Source organism: Chionomys nivalis, chromosome X, assembly GCF_950005125.1.
Source record: "Chionomys nivalis chromosome X, mChiNiv1.1, whole genome shotgun sequence".
Taxonomy (NCBI): Eukaryota; Metazoa; Chordata; class Mammalia; order Rodentia; family Cricetidae; genus Chionomys; species Chionomys nivalis.
In genome coordinates, this window is record NC_080112.1 from 89,108,742 (window position 1) to 89,119,747 (window position 11,006).

Consider the following 11,006-nt stretch of genomic DNA (forward strand, 5'->3'; position numbering starts at 1 on the left):
TAGACGACTACTTCTTGAATCTCTAGCTTTTGAGAATGCAAACATAGAATGCAAAAAGATAATTGGGCCTTTAAAGTTTAGATCAGCACCTATGGATGAATGGATTCACCATACAATGAATGTTGAGACGTTTAGCTATAATGATGAATCTTGGGTAAGAAAAGCGATTTCCAAAGCAATGAGGAGACATCAAACTGCCAGGTGTTTCAATTGTGGTAAATTAGGACATCTGAAAAGGGATTGCAGGCAAAGGATTTCTAGGAATAATATCCCTTCTGGGAATGACAAAAATAGGAGACCTCGGCCTTCAGGTATATGTAGGAGATACGGTAAAGGCCGACATTGGTCCAACGAATGCAGGTCAACAACAGACAGACAAGGCAACCCGATACCATCGGGAAACTCCTTGAGGGGCCTCTCGCAGGCCCCCAAACCAACAGTGGCCCAGTCATTCCCAGTCACAGTGGAGAACGTGCCTCACCAAGAAAATTAAAAGCTCCAATTTCTGCTGTAAAAAATATTACTGGTCTAAATGATGAATTACGCATGGAGGATGAGTTGAAAAACCCAGTAGGACAGAGTAAACGTATATTTTGGCAGACTTCTATTAACGATCAAAATCCAAAGCTAAGAGTCTGTATAAATGGCACTTTTATTGAAGGCTTATTAGACACAGGTGCGGATGTAAGTATCATTACTCCAGAATCTTGGCATCCGAATTGGCCTCTTCAAGAGGTAGATGTTCATTTCCTGGGAATTGGAACCCTATCTCGTGTAAAACAAAGTACAAGATGGGTTGAATGCATAGAGCCTGAAGGGCAAATAGGAAGACTAAGGCCATATATTGCCAATATTGCAATAAATTTATGGGGCTGTGACGTGCTACAGCAATGGAATACCCAGATTAACATTCCTGTAGTTCCAGGAACTCATAATTCTGGGAAGGATATGATGAGATATTATGGGAAAATGTCACCAGCCATTCAGGCTGTACAAGAACATACAACAAATACCAAACCTTTAGAGGTACCAACAGCCCTACCTTTAAAATGGCTAACTGACAAGCCAATATGGATCAAACAGTGGCCTCTAGCTGAAGATAAATTACAGGCATTGGAACAGCTGGTGCAAGAGCAATTAGATGCTCACCATATTGAAGAATCAACCAGCCCTTGGAATTCTCCTGTGTTTGTTGTAAATAGAAATCCAGTAAATGGAGAATGGTGACAGATTTAAGAGCTGTCAACAAGGTAATTCAACCTATGGGCCCACTACAATCTGGAATTCCTTTGCCTTCTCTATTACCAAAAGGATGGCCTCTTATAGTTATTGATTTCAGGTATAGACCCAGCAGAAATTATAGTGCCTTTTACTACTGAAGATATAAAAAGTTATGGGAAGACAATGAACCATGGCAAAGAGCTTGTGCTATTTTTTTGGGAGAAATTAATAGCAACTATCCCAAAAGTGGTAGACTTAACCTCATAAAGAGAACTTCTTGAATTCTTCCTAGAATTGTATGTGATGCTCCAATAACTGGAGCCCGTACGTTCTATACTGATACAAATAAATCAGGGAAAGCAGGTTATAAGTCAGATGAATTGAGTAAGGTGGAACAAAGCCCTTATATTTCTGACCAGAAGGCAGAATTATATGCCATTCTTATGGTGCTAAGGGATTTTAAAGAACCTCTTAATATAGTTACAGATTCACAATATGCAGAAAGAGTTATCTTGCATATTGAAACCGCTGAATTTATACCAGATGACACAGAGTTGACTTCATTGTTTATCCAGCTACAAGACATAATTAGGAATAGGCTTTGTCCGATGTACATAACACACATCCGGTCCCATACAGGTCTGCCTGGTTCTGTAGCACAAGGCAACGCTGAGATTGATCAATTATTGATTGGAAGCGTGTTGTGGGCCTCAGAATTTCATAAGAAGCATCATGTCAATAGTAAAGGCCTAAAGAAAGAATTTTCCATTACATGGCAACAAGCTAAGGACATTATAAAGAGATGTCCTACTTGTTCTTTCTATAATCAAACACCGTTGCCTGCAGGGAGTAACTCAAAGGGTACTAAGAGAAATGAAATCTGGCAGATGGATGTGTTCCACTTTATGGAATTTGGTAAATTAAAATATGTACACCACACCATAGACACGTATTCAGGTTTTTAATGGGCTACTGCCCCTGAGCTCAGAAAAGGCTGATTCAGTAATCACACATCTATTGGAAGTTATGGCCATCATGGGAATACCTGCACCAATAAAGACAGACAATGGTCCAGCATATGTATCTAAGAAAATGAAACGCTTTTTTGCTTATTATAATATAAAAAACATTACAGGTATACCATATAATCCCACAGGTCAGGCAGTTATAGAAAGATCAAATCGTACTATAAAGGATATGCTAAACAAACAGAAAGGTACCGAAAATACCCCCAGAAATAGATTACATAATGCTTTATTGACCTTGAATTTTCTTAACGCTAATGAGAAAGGAACGACAGCAGCAGAAAGACATTGGATAATGGAAAAGTCTGCTGAACTAAATCAACCAATTTATTTCAAAGATGTGCTGACCTCTCAATGGAAGCCAGGAGATGTGCTACGTTGGGGAAGGGGTTTTTCTCTTGTTTCCACAGGAGAAGAAAAATTGTGGATACCATCAAAATTAATAAAGGTTCGATTTGAAGAGGAGAAACCTCTTGGAAAGGAGAAATGACAACTCATCCACAATGATGATATTCCTACAGGTGGTAAGAAAAACATATAGAATGGGGGCAGGGTTCTTTTCTTATCTCCACAGAAAAACACTCATCCTTGAAAAATTCAAGGGATCCTGGATGTTTGGATACTGACTGATGGAAAAATACCTGCGCAATAGGAACTATCAAGAAAACTGAATACGTTGTGTAAGTAAAATATACTAAACCACATTTCTAAATTTATAGAGCTGGTTTTGAAGTTGGATTCTGGCTCAGTCCCTCTCCAATTCCAAGCCTGTTGGTAAGAGAAAAACCCAGAGTTTCTGGAGTTTCTGTCTCATGTTAAGAGCCGTGATAGGGGACAGAAAGAAATATGAGTTTAGAAAACATCTTTGCTTTTCTTCATATCTATCATAATTTTCATTGAATATATCTATCATGCCTTTCATTGAATATATATATATATGTGTGTGTGTGTGTGTGTGTATGTCTATATGATTAATGTTTAAGTTTTTCACAATGAACAATGAGTTTTTCCTGAAGTGACATTTGAAGTTTCCAGGAAGAAGATGGGGCCCCATAACAACAACTCCACCTGGTTGATATGACGTCATGATACAGATAGTGATACTGCAAGACCTGTTTTGGGTACCAGCTGCACAAGACAGTTCCAACTTGGTTAGCTGAAACAGTGCACATCTTATACAACATTCCAGCCAGACCTGCACAAAATACTCAGAGAGTATTTGCAATTTTAAAAGACATTGATCTTGAAATTTAACCATCATTTTACTTTCACAGGATCCCCCAGAAAGGACGTCGCCCCCATGACATCTGGAAGTAACTCTAGAGGACGACGTCCCCTCTCCCAGTAAAGTTTGCCCTTGGGTTTAGCGACATCATTTAGGGGTTGATTATAATTGGTATACGGTTGAGGATTGGGGAAAAAAAATTTATAAGCTCAGAGATCATTTGAAAAAAAAAAGAAAAGAGAGATAATAGATTGGTACTTGTTGGTACTTGTGAGTTATTGTTTTGAGACAAATGTATTGGTATTGATTCTTATATATTGATACAAAGTGAAATTATATTGACTATTGTATGCATGCATGTTTCTACCTCTGTTTAAAAACATTTTTTATGTATTGACATATATTGTATTGACATATATATTTACCATATTGCAGTGTACATTTCTACCTCTGATTAAGATACTTACATATTGTTTGTGTATTGATATATATTTACCATATGCAATGTATATTTGTACATTGTTTATATTTGGAGGTCACTGTCCTAATTTGTTTCACAGTTGTTTATTGTCTTAGTCTTTAAGTTAGATAGGTATTGAGAATTATATAGATCAATAGTATTCTAAGTTTGTCATTTATAATTAGACTAATCACGTTCTTTAGATAAATAGAGATTATACTCAGTATAGATAGATAATCTTCAACCTCTTCAAAGAGCTGTAGAAAATGGCCCTTAACCTAACTCAGAGTTTTGTGGTAGTGAGACACAATTGCTCCTAGCAACACTGCTCTGTTCCCGAGAGAATGTTGAGCACCAAAGACACTCCACCTGGAGCCTTTCTTCTTGGCTGAACTGGCCTTTGGGCAAAGAAATGCCCATACCTCAACCACTGACAGAAATACAGAGTATCTGTGAATGGAAAAAACAGGACTGTCATATCCTGCCAAGACAGGGTAAGATAGTTTTGACAAGTTTCTTGCCTTTGAAAATGGTGTGTCAGTTATGTTAGGCCTTAGCCAAAGTTGGTTGCTTCAAAGCTGCAAACGTGACCTTGGGTGATTGCCCAGGTAGCTAGTTGTCTCTGTGATTTGTTGCATGTTTTGGAAGTTGTTTGATTGCACTTCCTAATTACTCAGGTAACATTATTTCCCTTCTCAGATCTTTGATGGGGTTGAAGACTATATAAATGTAGTTACTTTCCACTCATGACTTAGCCAAGCTATTTATTATATAAGACCTAAGCTAGTTAGAATAGGATATTTGTACTTATTGTATATAATTTCATGGTAGGTTTAGAACTCTCTTACTTAAACAAAAGGGGGAGGTGTTGTGGGAGGTCCTTCTGCTCCTCCAGCCAATAGCCGCTGAGATACCAGCCCATTGGGGCGTGGTCTCTTTCCCTTTAAAAAAGCGGCTACTTCCCTCCTCACTCCTTTTACTTCCTGCTCTGGTTCCGGCGACTAGACTTCTTCCTAATTGCGCAGAGGGCTGTTGTCTGGGGTGGTGATCTGTAAGTTTTTTCCCCTTTAAATAAATACCACCCTATTAATCATAATTCCAAACTGGTGTGGGATTGCTTATGACTTGCGCCTTCAGAGATCATCTATTGCCTGTGTTTTTGTTGACATAGTCAACTTTTTTGGGTTGTAGTTTTCCTTCTAGTTCTTTGTGTAATGCTGGGTTTTGGATAGGTATTGGTTAAATCTGGTTCTGGCATGGAATATCTTGTTTTGTCCTTCTATTGTGACTGAAAGTTTTGCTGGGTATAGTTTGGGTTGGTATCTATCGTCTCTTAATGTGTGTATAACACTTGCCCAGGACCTTCTGGCTTTCATTTTTTTTTCCATTGAGAAGTCATGTGTTATTCTGATACATCTGCCATTATATGTTACTTGGCCTTTTTCCTTTGCAGCTCTTAATATTCTTTCTTTAGTTTGTATGTTTAGTGTTTTGATTATTATGTGGCTAGGGGACTTTATTTTTTGATCCAGACTATTTTGTGTTCTTTAAGCTTCTTGTATCCTCATAGGCATATCTTTCTTTAGGCTGAGAAAGTTTCATCCATGATTTTGTTAAATATATTTTCTGTGCTTCTGATTTGGACTTCTCCTTCTTCTATATCTATTATTCTTAGTTTTGGCCTTTTCATGGTGCCCCGTAGTTCCTGGATATTTTGGGTTAAGTTTTTGTTATATTTAATGTTTTCATTGACAGATGAGTCTATTTCCTCTATTGCATCTTCAGCATTTGGGATTCTTTCTTCTCTCTCTTATATTCTGCTGTTTGTGCTTGCATTTGTGGTTCCTGATCATTGTCTCATGAATTTTGTTTTTATAATTTCCTTTACTGTCTCTATTTTAGTTTTCAAGTCTTGAATAGTTTCTTTCATATGTTTGATTGTTTTTTCTTAGTTTTTGTTAAGGGGTTTGTTGATGTCTTCCAATATTTGTCTTTTCCTCCATTTTGTAGTCATGGTGGAGCAGGTTGCTTTTCATCCCACCCTACTACTGCATGGCTAGCTTTACACCCGAAATAACAACACACAAATTGTATTCATTTAAACACTGCCTGGCCCATTAGTTCTAGCCTCTTATTGGCTAATTCTCCCATCTTGATTAATCCATTTCTAATAATTTGTGTAGCACCACGAGGTGGTGGCTTACCAGGAAAGATTCTAGCCTACATCCTTCTCAGGTCGAAGAATCATGGTGTGTGCCTCACTTCCATTCTTCCCAGCATTCTGTTCTGTCTACTCCACACACCTGTGTTCTGACCTATTAGGCCAAGCAGTTTCTTTATTAATTAACCAATGAAAGCAACACATAGAAAGAAGACCCACCTACATCACCATTTATTTGAGGGAATTTTTCATTTCCTCTTTAAGGGCCTCAAACATTCTCCTAAAATTATTTTTATGTCATTTTCTTCTACTTCATCTATATTTTATTGTTTAGGTCCTGCTGTGGTAAGGCCACTAGTTTTTACTGGTGGCATGTTGCTCTTTGTGGTGGTAGGTGTGTTCTTTCCTTGTCTACCCATCTTTTCTTCTGATTGATATAGTTTGGTCTGTCAGTGTCTCTGGTGATCAATCTTCCAGGTGCCAGTGTATCCAAGGTTCAGATGGTTGCTCCTCATGCTGCTGTCAGGGCCACAGTTCCACTTACCTTGTTGGTCACTCTGTGTTCTTAGAGGTTGTTCAGCGCTCCCAGAGTGCTCTGTAATACCAGGGGTCATTCAAGCCTGCTCCCACAGAAATTGCTTGCTTGTGGCTGTTTCTGCTGAGATTACTACCTTGGGCCTGCTCTTGCAGAGGTTGCTGGCTCAGGCCTGCTCTGGTGGAGGTCACTGTATTGGGCTGCTCTAGCAGATGCTACTGGCTCAGGCCTGCAACCTCAGAAGTTGATGATTCAAGCCTGTTCAGGCAGAGGTCTCTGCTTCAGATTTGCCCCTCAGTGGTAGCTCCCTTGTACCTGCTGCTGTGAAGGCTGTTGCCTCAGGCCTGCTCCAGCTGGGGTCACAGGCTCAAGTCTGCTCCTATGGATGTTGTTGCCTCGGGCCTGTTGAAGTAGCTGGCTCAGACCTGTTCCAACAAATGTTCCTGGCTTGGGCCTGGTTCTGCAGAGGACTCTGGTTCAGGCCAACTCCCCCAGAGGTCCTGGACTCATGCCTGGACATGCAGAAGTCTCTGTCTCCAGTCTACACCCTCAGCGGATGCTCCTGCTCCTGTGGAGTTCACTGTCTCAGGCTTGCTCAGGCTGAGGTGACTGGCTCAGGACTTTTTTCATAGATGTCCCTGGTCTGGGCCTGTTCATGCAGAGGACCCTGGCTTGGGCCTGGTCCTTCAGAGGTCTCTGGCTCAGGCCTACTCCCTTAGTGGTCACTTCCCTGTACCTGCTCTGGTGGAGTTTGCTGCCTCAGAAGAACTTGAATTATTAAACATATGGTGATGATGCGACCTGTGCTACAAAATTTAAAATGAGAGCACCTATTTTGTGTCTGCTAAGTGACTATGTGATAGCAAATAATAGCTATTTTGTAACTCTTATTGCTATTAATGGGCATGTGGGGAAAAGACAAAGCAGTGATAATAGCAATTCCATGCAAGATATTAGATGAGTGCCAGTTTGTTCCTCCAAAAAAAGAAAATGTAATCTTATTTCAAACATTTTGTCATCACCTGACTCCATGACCTAAGGTTACTCCTATTAAGCTATAACTCTCACAGAACCTAGCTTGCTGTAGTCTTGACCTAATGCCTAACAATGCCAAGATGTCTGTGCAGACTGTGCCTGGAATAGTCAGGTGTGTGTGTGTGTGTGTGTGTGTGTATGTGTGTGTTAGAGTGTGCATGTATTGGATATATGTATGAATGTGTGCAGGAGACAGAAGAAGATGTCTGCTATCTTTTATATCATTTTCCATCTTATTGTCTTGAGATATGGTCTCTAACTGAACATTAATCTTACTCTTTCATCTAGGATGTCTGGCCAGAGAATTCTCAAGATCTGCCTGTCTGCCAATCATGGGGTTATTATAGGCCTGCACATCCATGCCTGATTTTTTCATATGGCTGCTGAAGCTTCAAACTCAGGTCCACTTTGCTGTACATTGAGTACTTGTACTCTCTGAGCCATCTCTTCAGCCTCTAGAAAAAAATGTTTCTTCATGATTGTTTTCCACATGTTTCCTATTAGCAGCAGTTTATAGTTAATTTGAAAGGTGAGATGGCATATCATCAGCATACTGTTATGGCAAAAAACAGCATACATACAGAAAAGTTTTTCGTGTGGTATTGGTAGATGAAATAGAACCCCTAGATGTTGATGAGACCAAAATTATTTTATTTTTCTTTCTTCCATTGGAGATTACCTTGTAGAATATACTTCTTGGAGAAATTTTTGTATCTACTTTAGTAAGTGGTAAGATTTTACTGTGCCCAGCATCAATATGATGATACCATTATATACTGGAAGTGGCCTTTGACACTGCCTTTATTTAGGATCCTATTAGTGAAATACTCTTGATTGTCTTGATCATCCTTTCCAGAAAGATGGTCTTGAGGTCTTTGTTCTTTTTCATGTGGTATAAATGATTCTTTGTCTCACTGGCGGATGAACTCATTCTAATGAGCCAGTAGTTTGACCTAAATCTGTACTTTTCATATTTAAGTTTACATTACCATTTTCATGGACACGGTGTTCAGATATATAAAGATTATATTAACCTAGGGCATTATGCTTGTCTACTAATAGTCAGAACTTAGGAGTCTCTTTATAATGACACAGGTGATTGAAGCTATAATGCTTTCTGCAGGTTTTGAGTCCAATTCATGAAGTCACAGAGGAATGGATTTTGTCAATTGGCCCTGGGGGCAGTCTTAAAAACAGATGGTATTGGCTAAACAACTGAAACAACCCTGGATGTGCAGCTGCTCTGACATTATATTGCACGTGATGTTCTGTGAGCAGAGTATTATGAAGAAAAATGTGTTCATAAGGCCAATGTAACAGCTGAAGCTCATTTGGACTCTGAAATGACCACACTCAGTTACCAGCCCCAGGGTGCCAACCTCACAGTGGATACAGGTTGTAGCAATCTTCACTTCCAGAAAATATGAGCTCAAAGTAAATCTTGTACACCACTGTTCTAGCTACCTGTCTATTTGAGTGACTAGGATTTTTTTAAAATGGTGCTTCTCAATAATTCTGTTTGTTGACTGGAGAGAGAGCAGCTATATTACTGCTGTGTTAAGGGTAGAAGCACTAAATTCTGTACATATATGTATATAATGCCTTAATTCATATTCCTAGCACAGTGCTCTTACCACACCTCAAAGTTCTTGAGTGATAAGAATGCTTGTTAGACTTAATAAGTTCCTTTCAAGCTTAGGGAGGACAGAAGGCTTAGAAACTGAACCAATAACTAACAGTCCTTGAACTCATCAATTACACATACCTTATGAAATCTTCCCAGAAATTCTAAAAATCAAAATCTATGTAGTCCATAGAGCTTCTGGTTTAGATGACACATACACGCTAGTAGAGTAGCGTCCCTGGAGAGAATGTAGGATCTATGTACCATTCTCCCAGCCCCTTGCCCTAGTCAACTTGCAATGTTTCACAAATCCTGGGCTGTACATTTTGTCATTAAGTCATAGTGAAGTACGTATGCCACATACATATGAGACCTTGTCTAGCAGTGTCTCAACCTGTGGATCACAATCTCTTCAAGAAACCTCTACCTCTAAAAAATATAAACATTACAATTCATAACACTAGCAAAATTATAGTTAAAAAGTAGCAGTGAAAATAGTTTTATGGTTGGATGTTGCCACAATATGAGGAACTGTATTACAAAGGGTCACAGAATTAAGAAGGTTGAGAGCTGCTGTCTTATAGCAAATTATTGAACAAAAGATGAGGGTTATAAGACCCAGTGATTTGCAATTAAACTGAACAGAAATAGATAATCTTGGAAACACTAATTATCATTGGCTCCTAAAGTAAGAGGGCAGATTCGGCCTGATTCTAGGTAGTGATTGGAAAGTACCTACATGGTGTCCAGAGCTGTAAAAAAATTGAGCGGTGTAGAAAACTCAAAATTTTCATATCACTAGAATTGTATATATAAAAAAAGACTTTTTCCTTAAGAGCTTATTATGATAGTCTAAGTAGGAGGTAGTCATGGTGTGGACAAACATTGAAAATTGGTTTTCATGAAATTTTGTGAGTTAGTCTGTTTTTCTCGCTGTAAATGTGCAGGGTGGCTTGTAAAGTTTATTTGGGTTTATTGTTCTGGGATTCAAAGTTTGTAAGGCCTTATAGAATGATCATCTCCTTACTTGCAGAACTCTGAGGTGGCCTGGAGAATTGCATGACAATACAAGGAAGTTATACAAGGATCTGGGTGTATATGGTCTCTACCAATTCTTTGTTAAATCACTACAGTTCAATCATGTGGGGGTCTACCCTAGTGAATTTATCTAATCCTAATCACGTTATAAAACCCCAATCCTTAACTAAGTACTGTGATAAAAGGAAACAACCATTTAGAATGAGGAAGATATTTTATTTTGATCATTTGGGCACTTTTAAGCTATCAGTACATTTGAGTAGAAAATGGCAGAAATAAATTGAAAGTTTGAGATGATTAACTAACTCATGGTACTTACAGCGGTGCTGAGAAAGAGACAGAGTCTTGGGGCAGAAAATCGAATTAGAGAGTTTTAAAGGCATGTGAAAGTTGTCAAGTAGGTCACTGTTGTAGGCCACATGGTTTATTTCTGCATGATAAGATATTTACCCTCCTCCTCCAGTAGTGTACAGAGCACATTCTGGTACGATGAACACTAGTCAGAAGAGGTGAACCTTTCAGTTAGGCACCATCTCAGTTTTTCCATATTTGATGACATTAGTCTTGCAGTCAACTCTTTTCATTGGATTTAAGGCGACTAAATGAGATGGGACCCATACCTGAAACTGATAAATTGATCAAGAGACTGGTACAAGGTAGGTCAGAGATCTATTTTGCTAGG